The sequence below is a fragment of the Cervus elaphus genome, chromosome 22 (genome assembly GCF_910594005.1).
Source record: "Cervus elaphus chromosome 22, mCerEla1.1, whole genome shotgun sequence".
Classification (NCBI taxonomy): domain Eukaryota; kingdom Metazoa; phylum Chordata; class Mammalia; order Artiodactyla; family Cervidae; genus Cervus; species Cervus elaphus.
The window spans coordinates 42,955,887-42,977,034 of record NC_057836.1 but is presented as its reverse complement, the minus strand read 5'-3'; the positions used below and the strand labels follow the sequence as shown (position 1 = coordinate 42,977,034).

General features: G+C 58.4%; 1 protein-coding gene across 9 annotated transcripts in view; it reads right to left on the bottom strand.

Annotated features, from left to right (window-relative positions):
* The window catches only part of ELFN2 (extracellular leucine rich repeat and fibronectin type III domain containing 2), a 56,482-nt gene extending 35,947 nt beyond the window's left edge, over positions 1-20,535 (bottom strand). For 2 of the 9 annotated variants that reach the window (XR_006336709.1, XM_043882011.1), the window contains exons 1-2: positions 20,173-20,535; positions 11,336-11,483 (exon numbers count right to left, since the gene is read on the bottom strand). The gene's annotated coding sequence lies outside the window, so the exon portion shown is untranslated. Of the gene's footprint in view, positions 1-11,335; positions 11,484-13,311; positions 13,523-13,819; positions 14,284-19,117; positions 19,370-19,745; positions 19,880-20,172 lie in introns of those variants that run through there. The other 7 variants (XM_043882013.1, XM_043882014.1, XM_043882012.1 and 4 more) reach the window with 7 other exon arrangements.
* Positions 20,536-21,148: the final 613 nt, after the last annotated feature.

The following is a 21,148-nucleotide window of genomic DNA, read 5'->3' as shown; positions in this document are numbered from 1 at the left end:
CCCCATAGAATATTATGAGGAGGGCCATCCCCCTGGACCCTTAGGCTGTGCCCCAGAGACACAGGCTCTCCAGGAACCAGCCCTTTCAGGGAGGGTAGAGGCCAGGACCTTTGCTGAGCATCTGCCAGGCCCAGGGCACCTCACAGGGGTTTTAGACCACACACAAGGGCCGCAATCAAGGAGGAAGGGTCTGGAGTCAGACGGCACCTGGCTAAATCCTGGGCCCCTACTTACTAACTGGGACCAGGAGAGGCCCCTCACCTCCCTGGACTTTGGCTTTTGAGACTGTGAAATGGGGTGATTAGGCTGTCTGCCACGGCTCCTGGGATCACTGTGAGCATGGAACGTGAAAACACGTAAAGCATTTGTCACCAGCCTGGCACCCAGAAAGCACTACATAAATCATCACTTAGTTGTCACCAATACAGCTGTTGTTACCGCTTTCCCCCACAACCCAAGAAGGTAGATGGCCTGGCCCCCATCTAACTGAGGAGAAGGACACAGGCCTCACCCACCATAGTGTCCAGGACCTGGACTGGCCACCATTTGGTCAGAGGATCCTCTCTCCCCCAGCCCAGGGCAGGGCCACATGAGACCTCCTGGGTGTGAACACTGCCCTGGCTGCTCCGAGCTGTGTGACCTTAGATTAGTCACCTCACCTCTCTGAGCCTTAGATTCTGAGCCTGAAGAAATGAGGGTCCCTTACCTGCACCATCATCTGAGGATTGAGCAAGGAAATACACAAAAGGCATCTAGCCGAGGGGATGTACACAGTAGGTGCTCAATAAAAGCAGCAGTTATGACTAATTTTTGGATGTGAAGACCTGAAGGAAGGAATGAATACAGAGGAGCTCTGACAGAGGGGTCCCAGGTGTGATGCCCTCCCAGGGGGTTGCAGCCTGGGCACCTACCCACAGGCACACCTGCCCTGGCATTCCTCCACCAGGCCACCCCAGTCGACCGTGCCCCCTATCCACACCCACCCCCACCCCTGCCACCCCTGCAGTGAGCACATAGCCACGCGTGCTCCCATCCAGCCCCGTGACCAACCCCGCAGTCCCTCCCCCTCCCCCGCTCTGCATCTGCTCAATTAGGGAAACTGGGGAGTGAAGAAAACAAAGACTTAATTTCTGAGCTAATCAGCCTGCCTCATACTAATTACCATCCTCCCGGGCATTAGGGCAGACTTCCCCGGGGGAGGCAGGGGTAGTCTGGTCCCCAGGAATGATACCCCTTCCCCCAAACCTAAGACAGCTTCAGTGTTGGGGTGCGGGGACCAGAAGACTTGGGCAGGTGGGCCTTCAAGGTGGGGCTGGAAGAAGGGGACACAGAGAACTCACTGGGTTCACAGCAGGGAATGTACCTTGTCGGGGGGGGGGTGTCACTTGGACAGATCACACCTTCCCAGGGCCCCCTTCCAGGACCCCTGCCCCTTCCTGGGACAGCCTCAGGCTCTGGGAGAGGCCCCAGAGCAGGTGCCTCAGTAGGTGTCCAGCCCATGGCCTTGGCAGAGAGATGGACAGATGGACACTTTAAAGCTAAAAAGCTAGAAAATTGAGCAATGATCAGCGTGAAGCTTTTGAATCATGGCATAGAGTATGTGTGCATTTTGGTGTGTGTGTGTGTGTGTGTGTGTGTGTGTTGCATCTGTTTACGAATGCACAGAGGGCTCAGGATGGGAGCCAGGAGGCCTGGCTGCAGTTTCCAGCTTGGCCCTGGGCAACTCTCCACCCCCCGCTGAAATTCAGACTCTCCCAGGAGACAGTGCTGGAGGGATCACTCCTAAGGTCACTTCTTTCTCACCCATTGTTTACTGAGCATCTACTGTGTATGCACCAGGCTCTGTGCTCGGGATACAGGCTCAGCTGTGACAAGGTCCTGTGCTCAGGGCTCCTGCTGTGGTGGACAAGCCGGGGAGTCAGATGTAAGCAGATCCACAGAGCGCAGGCTGGAGAAAAATCCCCTGCAGGGCATAGACCCTGCAGAATGAGAACCAGTGTGGCCAGGACAGGGCTACTGTGGGAAGGGATGCTGCTGCATTCCTTAGAAAAGGCCCTGCTCAGCAATGACTTCAGATAATCTGAACTGTCTGTGGGCCCCAGTACAAATCCCTTCTCTGTTCTGGGCCTCAGTTTCCCATTTGCAACAACGAGGGAGCAGGACCAGAGGGTCTCCAGGGTTCACCCCAGCCCTCACAGGAGAGGACGCGCCATTGTTTCTCCACAGTGGGTGTGTCTGTGTGTGTCCCAGCCCCGGGCGGGCCGGCTGCACCAGGTGGGAGGTGGCCCCAGTGATGAGAGGGACGGGCAGTACATCCCTTCAGACCCATCCTCTCCTAATCACAGGCTCCCAAGGGCACACACTCCCCTCTCCTGGCACAGGGCACCCCTTAAGCTGCCTCCCTCTCACCCTGTCATGGGGCCATCACAGCTGCTACCACATGCTGAGTACCCCCCACAGCACATTGTATCAAATCCTCATAACAGCCCTGCCAAGTAGATACTGTTACCCTGTTTTACATATGGGGCAACTGAGGCTCGGCTAGGGCAAGTGCCTTACTCAGTAAATGATACACTAGACACTCAAATCTGGCCTGATCCCAAGTTGCCACAACTACGGGATGCCAAGACCACCTTCCTGGACCACTGCCAATGCTCAGACCAGGGGACCAGGCTGGCCTAGGAGTCAGTTCAAGCACTACCCTCTACAGACTACCATGGCATGCAACACAGCAAAGCAGTTGGGACAGCCCCAGAAGCCAGATGGCCCAGGCTCAAATCCCAGTCGCACCATTGACTCCCTGTGTGACCATGGGCAGAAGCCTTAACCTCTTGGGGCCTTGATTTCCCCATCTGTAAAATGGGGATAATGGTATTTTGCTGGATTGTTGTGAGTTTTTAACTTCTATAAAGTTCTTCAAACAGTGCCCGCACAAGGTAAATGTGTGTGCGCAGTCACTCAGTCCTGTCCGACTCTGCGGTCCCATGGACTGTAGCCCACCAAGTTCCTCTGTCCATGAGATTTCCCAGGCAAGAATACTGGGGTGGGTTGCCATTTCCTCCTCCAAGGGATCTCCCCAACCCAGGGATCAAACCCGCATCTCTTCTGTCTCCTGCATGAGAACCTGCAAACGGGTTCTTTACCACTAGTGCTACCTGGGAAGCTCCAAATGTTATATGGATGTTGTTAAATAAAAGGAATAAATGACTCGCTTTGATTCCATGGGCAGCCTGAGGATTGGGTCCCACTGAGGGTTGGGGTAGAGCCGACACTCAAACCCTGGGCCCAGCTCTCTCCTGACAGCACTGAGGTGTCTCCAGCTCAGGCAAGAGAACAAAGAAGTTCTGGGACTGACCAGACTCAGGCCCCTGGGGATGAGAGTGCAGCTTGGGGGCCAAGCTTCTGGACCCTGTCCCCACCTCCCGAATCTCCTCCTTCTGGGGGCTGGAATTCACCCACCTGCCCCTGCCCCAGCTCCCACAGGCTTCAGGCACTCTTGTGGCTACGCAGGGGACCTGCCCAGCCAGGTCATAAAGCAGCTGCTCTTGGTCCTGGGACCCAGCAGGTGGGGATGGCAAGGGATGGCTTGGCCCCCAGCACTGCTACAGCCATCTTGATCCGGGCATCCTGCTCTGGGGACAGCCGGGGACTTCCTGGCTTGGGACCCCCACACCCCACTGCTCCCCAGGCTCCGGTGGGCCCCACAGGAAGGAAACCCATTCAGAATGGGGGTCCTGCCTAAAACCCTCAGTCCACAGTGGAGCACAGCCGGCCATACTCAGCCCTGGCAGCAGATCCCCACAAACGAGGGCACAGGGAAGCCGGCTGTCACAGGGCAGCTAGCTGGGTGAGAGAGGTGAGGATCTGAAGTCATGCACTATTAGTGAAAGTGGAAAAACTGTAATTGACCCAGTCACCCATAACATGGACAGCCATGTGAGGGGACCCCAGGCCAAGGTGGATCGGGATGGGTCCCGCTGTGCCTGAGGGGAGATGCCTGGAGCACGCAGTCACGGCCTCCTGAGTAGAGATGGCAAGTTGAACCCCACAGGCAAAAGGCTGGTGTTCAAGTGTCTGTAGGTGCCCGGAAACATGGCAAGGCCCCCAGTGATGCGGGGGCAGCAGCTGTCCCAGAGCATGTGCCAGGCCCCTAGTCAGAAAGAGGGTGCACACACTCACATGCCCTTTTGCATGCACACACTCCAACACACTGCAAACACATGAAACCACTCCGGGCGTGTGTGCTCACACCCACACACACCCGGCTCTAGTCCATCCATCTCCCTCAGGTGGCTGAGGGAAGGATACAAAGGCTGCCCCAAACAGACAGGGAGGGTCAGGCTGTTGGGGGTTGGTACAGGGCAGAGGGTGGGCAGATGCTGAAGAGCAGAGAGAGGCCGAGCTAAGAAAGTTCAGCCCAGGCCCTGGGTGACCCTGTTCCACCTGCAGTCATTTCAGCCTGGCCCAGAGGTGCCATGGAAAATGAAAGTGCCCAAGCTAGAAGTTGCCAGACCACGTTCTACCTTCAAGCCCGGCCACTCAGGGCAGGGTGACCCTGGGCCAGTACCTCTGTGGTCATCAGCCAGCCCGTGGGTGCAGGTGTTCATACAGAAGCTCTCGATGGAAACCTCCAGAGTTCCAGGGTCCTGATTTCCCATCAAATCCCACCTCCCAACGTTCCCAGGGTCCTCAGCATCTGCAGCTGCCTTGGAGACTCAGATTGTCTCCAAGGACAGCTCCCACCTCAAGCTCCTTCCCGAGTCCAGGACAGAATTTCTGGGTCAGCTGCCATCTCAACTAAGATGGGAATTCCATTTCCAAAGCCCCTCACCTGCCAGCAACCTCAGCACCAAATCAGTAAGCGGAAGAGGAGGAGGAGGATGGGAGGCAGTAGGTATCAACAGCGTTGGCATAGGACTGGATGGGTACTGCCTTTTAATCCTCATAAAAGCCTTTGATCCCATTTTACAGATGAAGACACTAAGGTTCAGAAAATGATCCGCCCAGAGCCAGGCAGCCAGCAAGCGGATGAATGAGCTGCGATGGAACCCACGCTGCCTACTCCAAAACTCATTATCTCTTTCCACAGCATCTTGCTCGGCAGGCACTGGGGAGAGTGGGAGGAGCCCCAGTGGCAGACACCCCCACATTTCCTGCCCTGGCATCCCAGGCTTTGGGATTCCACAAGCCACCGCCTGTCCTCAACAGCCTGAAAGGTGGTGGCTGGAATGGCTGTGAAGCCCTTGCCTGCCTGTTCCCAGGAAACCCAAGAAGCAGAGTTAGCATTTATTGAGTATCACTGTATGCCAGGCACAGGGCTAAGCACTTTATAGCATCAGCCTTATGAGGTGGTTACTATATTTATTTCCATTCTATAGGTGAGAATACTGAGGCACTTATGGGTAGAATCGGGGGGAGACCCAAAACCTGAACCCACATGCTTGACCACTGTGTCACCCCCTTTTACAGCACCAGAAGTTTCTCTGTTCTGACCTGCTGTCCCTAAGCCAGAACCCCAGAGTGTCTGGCAAATGCAAGAAAGGCCTTGCTCCCCCAGGCTCTGCTGAGCTCCAGGGCCCCTGAGCCACCATGGCCTGGGGTACCTGCTCAGCTCTGCCAACCCCTTTCTGTGATCTGTCTCCTACTAGGATGCTCAGGGTCCTTGGCTGGCCCCAACTCTACCCTCGAGGTCCAGAAAGAGTGAGGGACCAGGCAGAGTCACACAGTAAGTCAGAGGCAGGAAGGAGCCCTGTCTCCACCTAAGTGCTCAGCCTAGACTCTGCCCTCCCTCTTATGCCTGTAAAGATTGAAGCCGGGTTAGCGGAGCTGTGACCATGGGTGGAGGCAGAGGGTGGGGGAATGGGCTTTTGGCAGCTTCTGGAACTCTTTGCGCAACTCCCAACAGCCCTGTGGGCCTACTCTGTGCTCCTCCCTCCAGCCCCATTTCATTCCATCCCCTCCAGGAGTCCAGCAGTGTCCCCATTTCACAGACAAGCAAACTGAGACTCAGGCACACATGACCACTCAGAATCAGGACCTAACCCACCAGGCCTTGCTTCCAACCACAAAACAGGCCCTCTTGTAGGCCCCGCCTTGAATCCAACCCCTTCTCAGTCCTCAGGGACCACCTCTTCCAGGAAGTCTTCCCAGAATTCAGGGAGACTCTACTCAGTTGGACCATCCTCTCTTCCTGCACTCAGAAAGCAGATGGTTCCAGAAACACCCACAGTGCTTCCACCCTCAGACTGGGTCTCCTGGGAGTCAGGCTGTGTCTCCCTCAGACAAGGATCCTGGTGGCTTGGCCTCTCCCCGCCTCCCCTAAGACCTGAGGCTCCCAGAGGACAGGGCCACCACACTCTCCTTCCCTTAGACCAGGAGTCATGAGAGTGGGACTCCCACCCCCTCCTCCTGCACCTCCATTCACAGAGCCCCCGGCCCAAGGCTCTGCCCCAAGCAGGACCTCAGACCACGCCCACGCCCCCTCCTCTCACTCCCTCCTGGCACTCGTTCAGGCCTGGCCCGTACCAGGCAGGCTACCCCCTCCCCTGTCTTGTCCATGAATCCCACCTCTGTTGGGTACCACAGACCCCCCTTTCTCCTCCCCAAACAAATGGGGTCTTGAGTGAGACACTGGGATAACCACACACAAGGCTAGATCTATTCTCGGGGTAAATGAGGCTGCCAGCACTCGGTGGGGGGGAGTTGGGTTGGTGGGAGCGGTCTGCCCATCCACAACCCCTTGAGGTCCAGACTCTGAAATCAGAGCCACTCTAAGCTCCCATCCTGGAGGGCTGAGACCAACAGCCCTCCCCAGGGAACCCCAGAGCAGACCCACCCCAGACACTTTCATCACTCTCTCCCCTCCTCCAACACAGAGGGAGGTTCCCCTCCTCCGAACCTAGGTTCAAATCCCTGCTCTTGTCCTGTGGACGACTTCCCCAAGCCTGAGTCTGGGCATTTGGAAAATGGGTATAACAAACCTGCTCGGCAGGTGCTGCTGCGACTGTGAAAGGGGATACATACAGGAATGGCCCTGGCGCATAGTAGGTGCTCAATTAAAACCTTCTCTCTCCTCTCTGATCTTCTCTCTCTTTTTCTAAGGGCAGTAGGGGTGGAGTGGGACTAGAGAGACCAGCCTGCTAGGGCAGAAAATGGCCTGTCCCAGGCACAGAAAAAGTCCCCTGTTCAGAACTCAAAACCTCAAACCCCTCAAGGGCTGACAGTGGGGCCTCCGGGGACTGGGGTGATTCAGCAGATGCTGTTTTCCCACCCTGAGGAGGGGACCATGGAGGCAAGTCTGCAAACCAAAGCTCAAAGCCCACTGCCTCCCAGAAGCCAGCTGAGATCAGCCAAGATAGTATCCCCATTTTATGGACAAGTAAACTGAGATACAAAGTGATTAATTTGCCTAAGGCCATACAGCTAGCGGGCAGCTGACCTGATCTCTTTTGACAATTCTGACTACCAAAATCTTTTCCTTCCAGCAGGAGTCTTCCCTACTTAAAGGCCTTTCTGTGATTCTGCCTCTGTGTTCGGAGTAAAGTCTAAACTCTATAGCCTAAAATGCAAAGCTCCCCACAGCAAGGAGGTGTGGTATGGCAGGAAAAGGACTTGATCCAGAATCAGCCCAATCTGGGGTCAAGTGCCAGGTCTGCTACCTACTTCCAGTTGTGTGTCCATGGGCAACTACCAACCTTCCCTAGAGCCACTTTCCTGTGTAAAATGGGGCTGATGAGATGACCCTCCAGGTAGCCGGCAGGCTACCCATCCATGCTGCCATCATGTATTTATTGAACGTCTACTATGTGCCAGGCCCCATTCAAGGCCCTAAGGACAGAGCAGGGAACAAGACAGAAAAAGCTCCTACCTTCATGGAGCTGATACTCTAAGACAGTAGGAGGGCAGATAATAAGTGCTCAGTAGCTCAGTCACATCAGACTCTACGACCCTTTGGACTGCCAGGCTTCTCTATCCATGGGATTTTTCAAGCCAGAATACTGCCTTCCTTCAGGGGTTCTTCCAGACCCAGGGATTGAACTCACATCTCCTGCGTCTCCTGCACTGCAGGAGGATTCTTTTACTGCTGAGCCATTGGAGAAGCCCCATGGATAATAAACAAATAAACAAAATAGCATAGGCTGCATTAGGGGTTATAAGGAAACAGAGAGAAAGAACCAGAACAATGAACAGAGTGGTAGGGGTTAGGGAGAGCTTCCTGAGGAGTCGACAATGAGCCAGAACAGGACACGGCCATACCACAAGCCTGAGGAGCAGCAGTGGGCATAGAAGGAACAGTCACTCCTGTAGAAGGAACAGCAAGTGCAAAGGCCAGGGAATTCAATGAGACCCGGAGCATGTGGGAAAATGCCTGGCACGAAGCAGAACATTGGTAGACAGCAGGTTTCAGTATTACTGCTATGAACCCCTTAAGCTTCTTGAACCTTGCTTTCTTTCTGCTTCTGGAAAATGAGATGCCGTGTGGATTCAAGGGACTCCTAGATCTCTTCCACATATCTGAACTCATTTAACAGAACCCTTGTTCCATTATTATTCCTCCCATCTTGCAGGTGGGGAAACTGAGGCTCTCAAGATCCCACAGCCCATAAAGGGCAACATTAGGACATGAACCTGGGTCTTGTAATCCTCAGCTCTTGCCCCTGCCAGTCTTCTGTGGTCTCACTGCACTTAGAGCGCTCGGTTCCTCCTCCACCCCATCCGAAGACAGCTCTGACTGTTACAAAGTCTCTTGTGACTAACAAAGGTCTGTACCTGGTTGGGCCCACTTCTGTCATTTGGAGCCACCCAGGACCACTCCCTCCCCTCTTACCCAACTCAGTCTGAAAGGTGAAGAAGGCTGACAGGTTCTAGAAAGAGCAGCTGCCACTTCAGGAAACACCTCCCTGTAGGTTTTAACTTCATTCCCCTGCCTCACATCGTCAAGGTGATCTAGCAATTCTAACTATGCCCATTACACAGATGAAGAAACTGAGGCCCAGAAAGGCAGAGAAAAGTTGCCAGGCCCACCTAGACAGTGGCAGAGGCAGGATCTGAACTCAGATCTCTGGCACTGGAAAGACATCCCACTGGTCACTTCCCAGACCCCTCAGATGTCCTTCTTTGTATATCCTTTTCGGTCCCTTGCCTGGCTTGTCCTCTGGTGGTGCCAAGAGGTTAACAGGACAGCCTTCCCCTGATACTTCCAGGGTACCACCAGCCAGGGGTGGCTGAGCTGGCTCAGAACCCTGGGCCCTGGGGAGGAAGCCAAGGGGCTGCGGTACCCCAGCACAGCTAGGGGTACAATGCCCACAAGACTAAAGTGTACGCCCAGGCCCCTGGAGCGAGCAGGCAGGGAGCACCTCACAGGGAGCACCAGACAGGGAGTCAGCTTCCATCCTGACTTGACAACCAGGCCCCGCCTCCTGCTTCCTTGATGTCAGGTCAGCACCTCCGTTGCTCAACAAGCACAGAGAAGGACAGAATGAGGCAGATCTCTGGTGAGAAGTCACCCTGTCCACCCCAGGCAAGTAAGAAAACCATTTTAAAGTCATTCTTTTTAAAGGAATTACGATAATGGTGGTAGCTACTACTTTCTGAGAGTCTGCTGCATGCCAGGAACCAGGACATCCCAGAAGTTATCTCAGGTGACAGCAACCCTGAGAGGCAGAAGCATCATCTCCATCTTACAGAAGGGGAAACTGAGGCACAGACTCAAACAGCCGTAAGCAACAGAGTCAGGATTTAAACTCTGTGCTCTTCCATGTTGCCTCCTAGTGACATTAAAATGGAATGTGTGCTTCTGGAGAATATCTGGGGACTGAGGGAAGAGAGACAACTCTGAATGGGGTGGGGAGGCTCTGGATGAAGGAGTTAGGCCTGAAAAGTTGGACCTTTGGGGAGGCAGGCAGCCAGGATCAAACCCCAGTTTCAGGGCATCTGTGCTGTGTGACCTTGGGCGAGTCTCTTCCCCTCTCTGATACCTCAAAGGCAAGCATCAGTGCTGGGCTTCCCAGAGCTCAGCAAACATGAAGGGTAGGGACAAAGTCATCTGGGGACAAGGAGGGAGGACGTGTCCAGATGAAGGATGAGTGAGGCCCTGAAGAGGGAGAGGGCTCAAGGAGCAGAGGCAGGAGCACTTGGCCATGAAGTGCGCAGGAGGCCTGGGCAAGAGGAGGCCATGGGAGAAGGGATGCCAGGGGTGCACTGGGGCCCCAGGCTGGTCTGGACAGGGCAGGGTGAACAACGGGAGCGGAGAGCACAGCTCAGACTCACCCAGTGTGCCTCACTGCCCCCACCAAAGAGCCCTCCTTCAGCCTGTGCCAGCAACACCAAGACCAAAGCAGCAGCCCCTCCCCCATCGTCCCCTCCTCTGGTCCTCCATGGAGCACCCACCACCCCTACTCCCTCCCTCCACAAGCCCCCTCCAGAGCACCCAACACCAGCCCTCCCCTGGGGAACCCCAACACCTTGCCCAGCCACAGCCCCTCCACATGGGGACCACCGCATCTTAGAGACAACATCTCCCTCTCCTTAGCAACCACCAACACCAGGCCCAGACAGCCAGCCTCCTCCCTCTGTCTCCTCTCTCCATGGAGACCACAATGCCACAGAGGCAGCTCCCTTGCCACGGCAACCACCGTCACTCAGCGCCCCGCCTGGACAACAACTCCCTCCACGTGGCCACCACCAGCAGAGCCACGGTGACAGTGACAGCCTTGGCCTCTCCTCTCCGGGCCGCCACCAGCCCCAGCTGGGGCAGCTCCTGCCGGCTGCCCTGCCTGTGGCCTCCTAGTGTCAGACTGCTCTCCTGCCTCCTTCCAAGTTCAATGACACTGGATGCGGCCTAGTTCTGATGCTGCCAGTGCTTCTCTGCTCCCAGCTCACTCCCAGCCCCTCAATCCACCCCACATGGAAAGGCCCCCACCTGAGGCAGAAGAGGCCATGCTCTCCCAGGCCATCCCCTGGAAACCAGTCCTTCCACCCCCAGCTGGGCCACAGATGCCCCCGGGGCTCTGGGGCTCAGGCAGGCCCAGCTCAGGCTCTCAGCTGGGTTACAGGGCAGGAGTGGGGTCTCTGAGCCAGCAGGGGCTTCCTCCCCGCCCCTCCCCAGTGGGCTGCCCCAGCCCCTCCAAGGCCTGCGTTCTGCCAGCTGCCTCGCAGGCCCTGTGGAAGGGAAGCTGGGGAGGAGCAGAGTTGGGGGTGCCTGCAGCTGGGGGCAGGGGCAAGGGAATAGGAGGCAGAGGCCAGGCTACATCACGGGTTTTCAAGGCCAGGTCATGTGAGCCGTGATCACACACAGCCACACACTCACACACCGTGAGAAGGACCCTGTCCTTACCAGATCTCTGCAGGCGGAAGGAGCCCCTCTGACCAGCGAAGCTCTGTCCCTGGCCTGGTCTCAGGCAGGTCCCCACGGTAACAGCAGCGGCAGAGGCAGCAGTGGGGTCTCAGGTGCGGCGGCAGCTCCTCACCCAAGTCCTCTCCTTCTGTGAGGAGGAGGAGGAGGAGGCAAGGGGAGAAAGGGGAGGGAGGGAGAGGAGAGGAGGGGGGGACAGCAGGAGGGAGGGAGGAGGGAAAAATGCTGAAGTCTTGAAGGGTACACTCACTTCTTTCTTAGGTTTCCCATGGCAACCGAATATACCACAAATGAATATCAGTGTGAGAAGAGGGAGGGAAGGAGTGGAAGGAGATGGAGGCAGAGATGGAGAGAGATGGAGGCAGAGAGATGGGGCGATGAGAGCAGAGAGATGGAGACAGAAAGATGACGGGGCAGAGACAGGGAGGGGAAGGGGCTCGAGACCCAGACGGAGGGATGGGGACTCCCCACCCTACCCCACAAGGTGCAGGGGTGAGAGGAGGGGAGGGGCGGGGGCCACAAGGCTTCTTCCAATCTCTCCATGGCCCCTGGGCAGGAGGTGCAAACAACAGATGGGAGAGATTTTCTGGGAGCTGAAGGGCCCCCATTCTCACCCACCTCATCCCTTCCCATGTCCTTCACTCCTGGCTGGGCCCACAGCCTGGAGGGTCCTTCCAAATCATGGTCCCAGCCCCGCACCTCACTCCCCATCACAGACACACACCCAAGTGGGGATGGCCACACGCACCCCGCACTGACCTGATGGCCGGTACCCACGCACACCCCTCCAACCACACCACCCTCTTCTTAGTCACCCCAACACTGACTGGGCCCGCCCCCTTCTACAGCTGGGCCTCTTCCTCTCTACTGCAGGGAAGAAGCACCGCTCCCCTACCCCCAGCACATCTCTTGTTCGGAACTTTGCGAGGACCGGCACCCACCGGTGGCCCCCACCTGTGCTCTGCCGGCTGTGGTGTCTCTGCCCCACTGCTCACACACCCTTAGAGCAACGTACCTGCCTGACCTCCACCTGCAGAGACTCACAAACCCCCTGGCAGACATGCCGAATCTGCCCTCCATCTGCGCGCACACGTGCACATGCATACAACTCACCCCGTCCCGCGGAGGCCCCTCTCTGCCTGGCCTCACACCTCATCAGCCCAGATGGTACTCCCGGCCCTCCCCCGCAGGCAGGGGCTCACACCTCGGCCCCCTCGACACGGCCATTCACAAACATATTGTAGACCCACCGCGTGCTGACAGCCAGCGGCAGCAATGAAACAGAAACACACACTCGGCCAACTGCCCCCCCCCCCCCCCCCCCCCCCCCCCCGCCGCCCCGTCCCCGCGATGCCTCAAATCCACCAGCCCCAGCCGGAGCGGATAAGGAAGCAGCCAGCTAGCTCCAGCTCCAGGTCCGGAGGGACACTCTCCCCCTAGCCACCGGGCTCACACTTGCCCCTGCACCCAGTGGCCAACAGGGATGGGACGCACCCTGTAGGGATGGGCTACACACTACAACCTCACACACACACCAGCACCCATGGGTTACACCCAGACAGCAACCAACCCCCCAGAATTTCACTCTCCCGCAGACACACGTGTACACACAGACCCTGAGGTACTGGACCCAGCTGCCCACAGAATCCAGACACGGGGGCGTCTGCCCTAACTTGGTGACTGGCACATGTGCCAACACACCTGAGTCCCTGCACAGACACAGGTCAACACACCCACAGAAACACACCAGCCCCTGCTCACTGCGGACCATACCCCATACACACCCAAACGAACAAGCCTACAGGGGCCCCCGTAGGCACACACAGGCCAACACATACGTGCATCCCCAAGTTGCTCACACTGGGGGGCCACTCTGCACACGCATGAACACGCCTGCATCCCCGCCCATCTCTCCCAGGGCAGTTCACGGAGGCGCACCGCAGCCGGCCCACACCCACCTGACCCACACACCCCATCGAAAACACGGGGCCTCGGCGGGTCCTCCTCGGCCCCCTTTCCGTGGGCGCGGGCCGGTTTACGATCGCGCGCACCGCGCCGAGCCCAGAGGCCGTGAAATTGGCTTCGAGCGCCGGGAGATGCGGCTGCAAATTCTAAGCACAGGAAAGTAAGGCGGAAACCCGGCCAACCCGGCCGGGCCGGCGGCGCGGGGCTGGGGCTCCGCAAAGCGGCGGGCGGCCGGGATGGGACCCCGCGGGGTCCCGGCTGCCGCACTGGCGGCGGAGGGGGGGCGCAGGCCGTGGGGGCTTTCCTCTCCCCGCCGTCCTCCTCCCCCGCTCCGTCCTCCTCCCCCGCCCCTCCAGCTGCTCCGGCTCCGGCCCAGCCGCCGCTCAAGTGCCCAGTAGGGGGTCTGGGTACACCGCGTGGGCCAGCCTGGGGACTCGCCCCCTGGGCGGAGACACCCCGCCTCCCGCCAGACCCAGGACCTGCCTCGGCCAGAGTGCCCACCGGATGAACCGCCTCGGGCCGCCGCTACGCGACTCTGCGTCGCCGCCTCCTCCGGGACGCCTTCCTGGCTCTCCGCCCTCCTCCTCCCGGCAGCTCCGCTCCGCACTCCACCCCCGCCTCTGGCCCCTGCTCACAGGCACAGCCGCAGGCTCAGCTCCACCCGCGTCCTCGCACCAAAGGCGGGGAGACGGGAGGGCATCGCTCCTTCCAAGATGCTGGGGCAGGCCCGCTCCAGCCTCACTTCCTCCCCACCCCACCGCACTTCAGGCCTTTACCAGCAGTGAGGCCGTGAACCGTGACCCACACTCTGCCTCCATCTCTCTGTGCAACAGCGGGGATGCAGAGGGTCGTTCTGAGGGTTTGACGAAGGACTCCTTGAGCAGGCTTACAACAGCAGTCGGTGAGCACGAAGGTTATTAGTCAGTGTTAGTCAGTATGGGCCTGGATCTTAATGTTGTGTCACCCAAGGGAGGGCGCCTAGCTCCTCTGTGTTCAGGCCCACTTTGTAAATCGGATATGGCTTTGATGCCTACCAGATTGCGTTGGAGAGTCCGGAAGATCCCCTGGAATAGGCAGCAGCCTCCTCAGCTGCCATCCACTCTGCAAACAGGGTGAGTTCATCTTCTGGAAATGCACTAAAAATGCAGGTTCCTGGGCTCCCCATTGACCCTACTCTCTGCCAGCAGGGCCTGAGGATCTGCATCTAAGTAAGTACCCACAGACTCTGATCCTTTCTGACAGAAAGGATAATGCTGGATTTCTTAGCTCTGATTTTAGGGTTATTTAGGTTGTTGTGTGGTTGATCCCCAAACTTCATGTCCAGACTCATTGTCCCAAATTCCACTCCGGGCTTTCCTACCTCCAGACCTCAGCTCACATGGTCTCCACCTGGCATGCCCCCACCCTAGAGGCCAGCTGGACCTCTTCCACAATCCTCCAGCCAAAATTAAACAAGATAATAGACAGTGTTTTGCCCTGAGCCTGGCTCGTAGCGGGCGTGCAATCCTGGGGACTCTGCAGTGCCCAAAGCGGAAGCCATCCCCTCTCTGGCTCTGCTTCCAAGGCCTGCTCAGCACCAGTCCCTGGTCTGCCAGGTCACAGACTAACAGGGACCGCCCATCAAGCAAGCCCTACTGTGTGCAGGCCCCATGCCAGGCGCCTGACAGACAATCCAGGTGTCTTGTGTCTCCTCAGGACAGGAACTCATCTCTGGGGGTTCCTGTCTGAGTCCCAGACACAGCAGTTATACCTGAGGGAGACATCCTTGTAATAGTGTGTATGTGTGTGCATGTGAACTGAATACAAAATACATCAGCCCATTCTCAGTTGCTGGTAGATGAAAGAAAGCTGTTCAACAAGTACCTTTTGAGGGCATGCTAGTCTCTGCCTGTTTGGAGCTGACACTGTGAGAGAGGCAGACAGGAGACCTCCCCCCCACCCGCCCCAGGTAATGACAAGGGCAGGGAAGGGAGGATGGCAGGCAGGCTGACCCCACAGCCTGTGTCTTCCCCCAGATCCAAGGAGAACTGTAGGGGAAGAGAGGCAATAGAGACAGGCCAAGGAGGGAAACTGAGTCAGCCTTGAGGCTGGGCCCTTGGGAATGGCTCCCTGCTTGCCCAAGAGAGGTGGTGACCAGTGTACATACACACACACAGACACATGCACAAAAACATGCCCTGCTCCCCTCCCAGCCCCTCTATACACTCCAGCTGGGAGGTATGCTGCTCCCAGGTTCTTCTCATGCTTCCTCGGGCTCCCCTAGCCTGGCTCTAGAAAACAATTTCTGTGCATTTCAGGGAATGAAACTACAAGCTGAAAAGAGAGAAGGCTGGACACACACACACACACACACACACACACACCCCAAGCCCCATTCCAGGGAACCAGGAATGAATAAAGGAGACAGATGGGAAGGGGGAGGGAAATCATCTAATTGACACCTACTATGTGCCAGACACAATGCTACATGCTTGTCATTCCCTTATGTAACCAACCCGAGTTAGGAATTCAGTACCACTACCCGCCCTGTACATTGAGAGACAGAACCTTCTGGAAGTGAATTCTCTTTCCCGGGATACACATCAAGGAGACAAAGAGGCAGAAAGGGGACCCTGAGCTCCTGCTCTTCCACAAGTCAGACAGAGGGAGGAGGAGTGGTCCAGGGGGCCCCGCTGAGGCTTCGACAGCCTCAGGCCTGAGGAAGATGGTGATCCTAGAGCAGCATCCCCTCCATTACCCAGGGGAGCCCCTAGGGAGCACCCACTGTGCGCCAAGCACTGTGCTAGGCACTGTGGGAGAATCTGGGAGCAAGGATCTGCCTTCCAGAATGTCACAGGTCAATACAGAGGGAGGGGGCGCAGGGGCTGAGACCCAGGAGCCTCACTGCGCTTCTGTCCCTGCAGCCACACCCACTGATTCCCTACAGCAGGGTCACTGCCCCAATTTCCAGACAAGCAAAGTGAGTCCCTGAGGGGTCCCTCAGAGAGAGGGGAACCCCGAGATGCCCCGGGTCCCCTAGCAAAAGGCTTTATCAGTTAATGGTTAACAATGCAAAGAGTACACTCATGGGTCTTCCAGTCCTGGTTCTGCTGCTGTGTGGCCCAGGGCTGGTCAGTAACCTGTCTGTTTCTTGTCTGGGAAATGAGGAATAATAACAGCTGTGCTGCAGAAGGCTTAGTGGGATTAAACAACGAGTATGCCTATAAAGAGCTTCCCACCAGGGCTGGCTCTCAGTACAGGCTCGATGAATATCAGCTAATATCATTATTATTATCACTATAATTATTGCTGTCAGCAGTACCATGCAGCCAGCGCCCTTCCCCTGGCACCCCAGGTGTAAGCTTGCTCAGGTGGCTCCCCAGTCCTCAGGGGCTCTTTAGGGCCTCCCTGGGGGCTATCTGCAGAGCTAGGGGTGGTGGGAAGGAGGGGATTCTATTACTCCAACCCTCCCAGACACCATCCCCAGTACTAGTGACAGTGCCTCTGCCCCAGGCGCTCACTGAGCCAGGAGAAGGTAAATTTAATAGAGGATTGGGCTGGGACAGCGGGAGGCAGAGGACTGAGTTAACCTGGACTATTAAAGCTTTCCCCAAAGAGGCCTGACTTGTTAAGGAGACTTGGGGTTCAAGGCAATCTGCTTCCTGGCTGTCGGGTCTGCACAGCGCGCTGTCACAGCAGTTTTGAAGCGGGGGACATGGGCGGGGGGTGGCAGGATGGAGGGCCCAGCTTGGGGGCACTGGAGCTGAAGTGGTGAGAGAAGCTATGATGGGTACCATCCCGACTGCCCGAGGAGGTGCCACTCTCTCCCGCTCAGCAGTAAGCCTGGGAGGCAAGCAGCCACCACCTCGGAGACAGACGGGGAGGCTGATCCCTGCGTCACACACGGCCAGGACACAGCAGAGCTGTCCCTGGAACGAGGACTGCGTCCACAGCAGGCATCCCGCCAGACCTCAGGGGACAGGGAACCAGCCTGGGGAGCAGGCTCAGAGCCCCCGATGAGCACCCCAGGCCGACCCCACTACAGGAGGCTTGGCGCTGGATGCAGCAGCTCCTATCAGTCGGGCCACCTCAGAATCTCCTGGGGCGCCAGAACAAGCAGGCGCTGGACTGGAGTCAGGAGGCCTCTACCTCCGCCACTGAGCTCCCGGCCTTGGGCTCCTCACCCTGACACTTCCCACTCCTCGCCCCACTGCAGAGAGCTCCCTGTCCCTCTGTTAAATGCAGGTGCACTGCCCATCAAATGGGGGTCTCCCCACACCCACCAGCAGGGGAGTTCTCACTGAGGAATGAAACAACAATAGCTTACTTTACTCTCTGGACCTCAGTTTGCTCATCTGTCAAATGGCCACACAATAGCCAGCCTGCCAGCCTCACAGGACTGCCATGAGGATTCAAGGAGAGAAAAGAAAGCTCTTGACAAAGTTCGACTTAAAGCAAAACAGGGGAACAGCTGCTCTAGGTGGGGCGGGGGGAGACAGAGGGCCAAGGGATGGGGCTCACTTCTACCATGTGCTGGACATCTGGCCCCCCGGAAGCTCACTGTCTCCTGTAATTCCCCCCTCAAGTCCCTGACCATCTCCCAGCTGACAGATGAGAACTGGAGGCCCAGAGAGATGACGGGAATGTCTATATCACAAAACACAGACCCGCAACATGGAGTGAGAACCAAAGGTCTCTGGCTCCCTCGCTGTGACTGTTTTCTGTTGTCACCTGCACTTACATGCGCGCACACACACACACACACGTTCACCCACCAGAACACACTCACCTAAAGGTCTGTGCGGCCTGACTGGGATGGGGTGGAGAGCAGGGACTGGTGGGGTGCCAGGCAGAGGGGAGAGAGGGGAAATGGGTAGGGAGAGGCAGCAGAGATGTGCCATTGATGGGGCAGGCCTTGTGGAAATGGGTCCTACATCCACTCAGGAAATGGGGCTTCTTGGGAAGGGCTGCTCACTCCAAAGCTCCACCCCTCTCCCCTTCTCACCTCTCAAAACACAGGGATGTGACCCCGCGGAACCACACACCCTCACGGTGACACCTCCCTCACCTGCCCACTGACATCATCCTGGTCCTTGGGGGTGACCTCTCACACCACTGTCCCAGTGACGTCACTGGCAACCTGGAGCTGACGTCACACCCAGAGATCCTCACTGACGTCACACAAACACACCCCCCTGAGACCCCCTTCAGTTACTCTGCTTCCTTCCTGCCCCGGGTTCGATGGCCCAGAGTTCCCACTGGTGTACACAGCTCACTCAGGACGGGCATTTACAGACAGCATCTGTGTGTGTGTGTGTGTGTGTGTGTGTGCGCGCGTGCGTGCAGGCACAGACCTTACTCTCCCCAGACACATGTTTACACATATATGTGGACCCACATGCCCTGCTGATGGCCTAGACATGACACGTCCCACAGGTGCCCACAGGCTCTGAGAACAGGTGTGTAAGCCAAGCACACACACATAGACACATGCAAATACTCTCCCCCCAGGCCGCTCCCCAGATGAAAATGTCCCTCCGTAACTAAATCTGGTAGCCTGGGGCAGGCAGCTTCCACCACATCCCTCCAGGTGCTGCCAGCACCCCCTCCTCCCCCCTTCTCTCCTCCGACAGCCTGGCCTGCTGACAGCAACAGCCGCAGCCCAGACACACACACACACACTCTCCTGTCCAACACCTGTGTCTCAGCAAGGGGATCCAAGTGTCCTCCAAAGGCAGGCACTGGGGTGGGAGGGGTCCAGGTGGAAGGGACATAGCAGGGAGCCCAGAGCTGCAGAAAGTGCCTTCAAGTACCACGTACCACGTTTCTCCGGAGCTGAACCCAGCAAGGGTCAGCACCACCATCCCAGTCATCTCCCTCCTTGGGCACGCCTGACACACCACAATCTGGCCGCCTCCATCCTGGACACAAGCTCCCCCAGCGCACACGTAGACAAACACACAGCCTCTCCCCTCCAAATATTCTGCTGGACCACAGAGAGAGAGAGAGAGTGTGTGTGTGTGTGTGTGTGTACAGACAGAGCGGAGTCCACCTCTGCACACAGCCTTGTGTGCGCACACAGAACACACATCCTTCCCCACGTGTACACATCATCTTACCAACCAACACACCCACCCCCTGCCCCCCTCTTCTGCCAGTTGCTGGAACACACACACACACACACACACACACACACCAGCATTGGCCCTGGCCCTGCCAGAGCTGCAGTCTGCCGATTTCTGCTGCCTTGCTGCTTGCCCCACACCAGCACCACCAGAGGAAGGGGCAAAGCCTTTGCAAAGGTCCCCACCCCCTGAGAGCCCCCACTCCCCAAAGCTGGTCCTCTTACCAAACCATCGCCCTCCTGCGGGGAAGGGGAGTAAAGCCCCACCCTAGCTCCCACCCCCCCACCTCAGCTGTCATCCAGCACCAATCAACTCCCCCTTACCAGCTAGAAGATGAATTCCTTGACCCCCGCACCACTCCCTGAAAGAGGGGTGCGAGGGCCCCCGAATCGCAAAGATGGGGGCAAAGAGGCGCGCCTTGGTGCTGGCTGGCACGACCGTCCACCATCAAACCTCTGCACCAGCCCCGAAACTGCTCACCTCCCCGACCGTCCTCCTCGTCCTCCCACCCCGCCTCCGTCCACCACCCCCAGTCCCGCACAGGGTGGTCCTCCCCCGAGGCGGGGAGCGTCTCACGGGGATCCCCGGACCCAGAAGGCGCCGGGGGTGGCTTTCCCCGTCTCATCCTCCCCCGGCTGGGTCCTCCTCCAAGCCCCACCCCCATGCCGGAGCGGGTGTCCTCCGGCCCCAGCGCCCACTCCCACCGTCTGGGCCGGCCGCGGGCGCTCGGATCCGAAGGAATTCACTCACCTCCGGCCCCTGCCGGGCTCCGGGCCGAGCACCGCCTCCGATCGCGCCGGCTGCGGGGCCTGCGCAGGAGTGTGAGGGCGAGTGCGAGTGCGGGCGCGGGGCGATGCGCTCGGCGCCCGGCGGGCTCGGTGTGTGGCGTGTGTCTGTGGCGCGGCCGGTGTGTCTGTGAGCTGCCGCCGGGTGCGCGCAGCCCCCGCCGCCCGCCTCGCGCCTCTGCCTCGCCGGGGCCCGCTCCCGGGAGGGGGCTGGAGCGCAGCGTGCGTCAGGGGCCGCGGCCGCGGGCTGTCCGCCGCCCTCGCCGCCCGCGCCCGCGCCCTCCGCAGGCCTCGCCGCAGCGAGACCCCTCCCGCCCCCTCTCCAGGCTCGATGCCGCCGCGGACACACGCACGCTCACAGACACACGCCCGCCGGGCGGGGGCCGCGCCGGGCTCCGCAGCTGCCAGCCGCGGCCCAGCAGACGGCTAAGTCCTGAGCACGCCCTGGCCCCCGGCCCCGCTGACCCTGCGGGGACCCGGTCCCACCACCGCCCCCGGCGCATTCAACAGCTGGAGGCAAACTTACGGCGGGGCGAGCCTCCCTAGGTGCGCGGCGCCCCCCAGCGCCCGCCCGAAGACGCCTGCAGCCCCTGGACTCCCCCCTCCCCAGCAGTGGAGCCCCCTCACACCCATTCCCGATCGTCGGTCCTGTGCTCAATCCCTGGCAATTGGAGGAGTGTGGCTGCTGCGTCCCCATTTTACAGGCAAGACAACTGAGGCTTGAGGAGCGCAGGGAATCCCCCAAGGTCAGCAGCCAGCTTGGTAGCAGGGACAGTGCTACGAGACTCCAGGTCTCCCTGTCCTTGGGCCAGGACTCTGCGCGGCGCTCACTACCTTTCCCCAGCCCTCGCGAAGTATGGCCAGGGGCGCACTGGGCTCTGCTGCAGCCCAGAGATGCTTCCTAAGGCCTTCGAGCCCTAACCTCTCCCTAGCCACCGTCC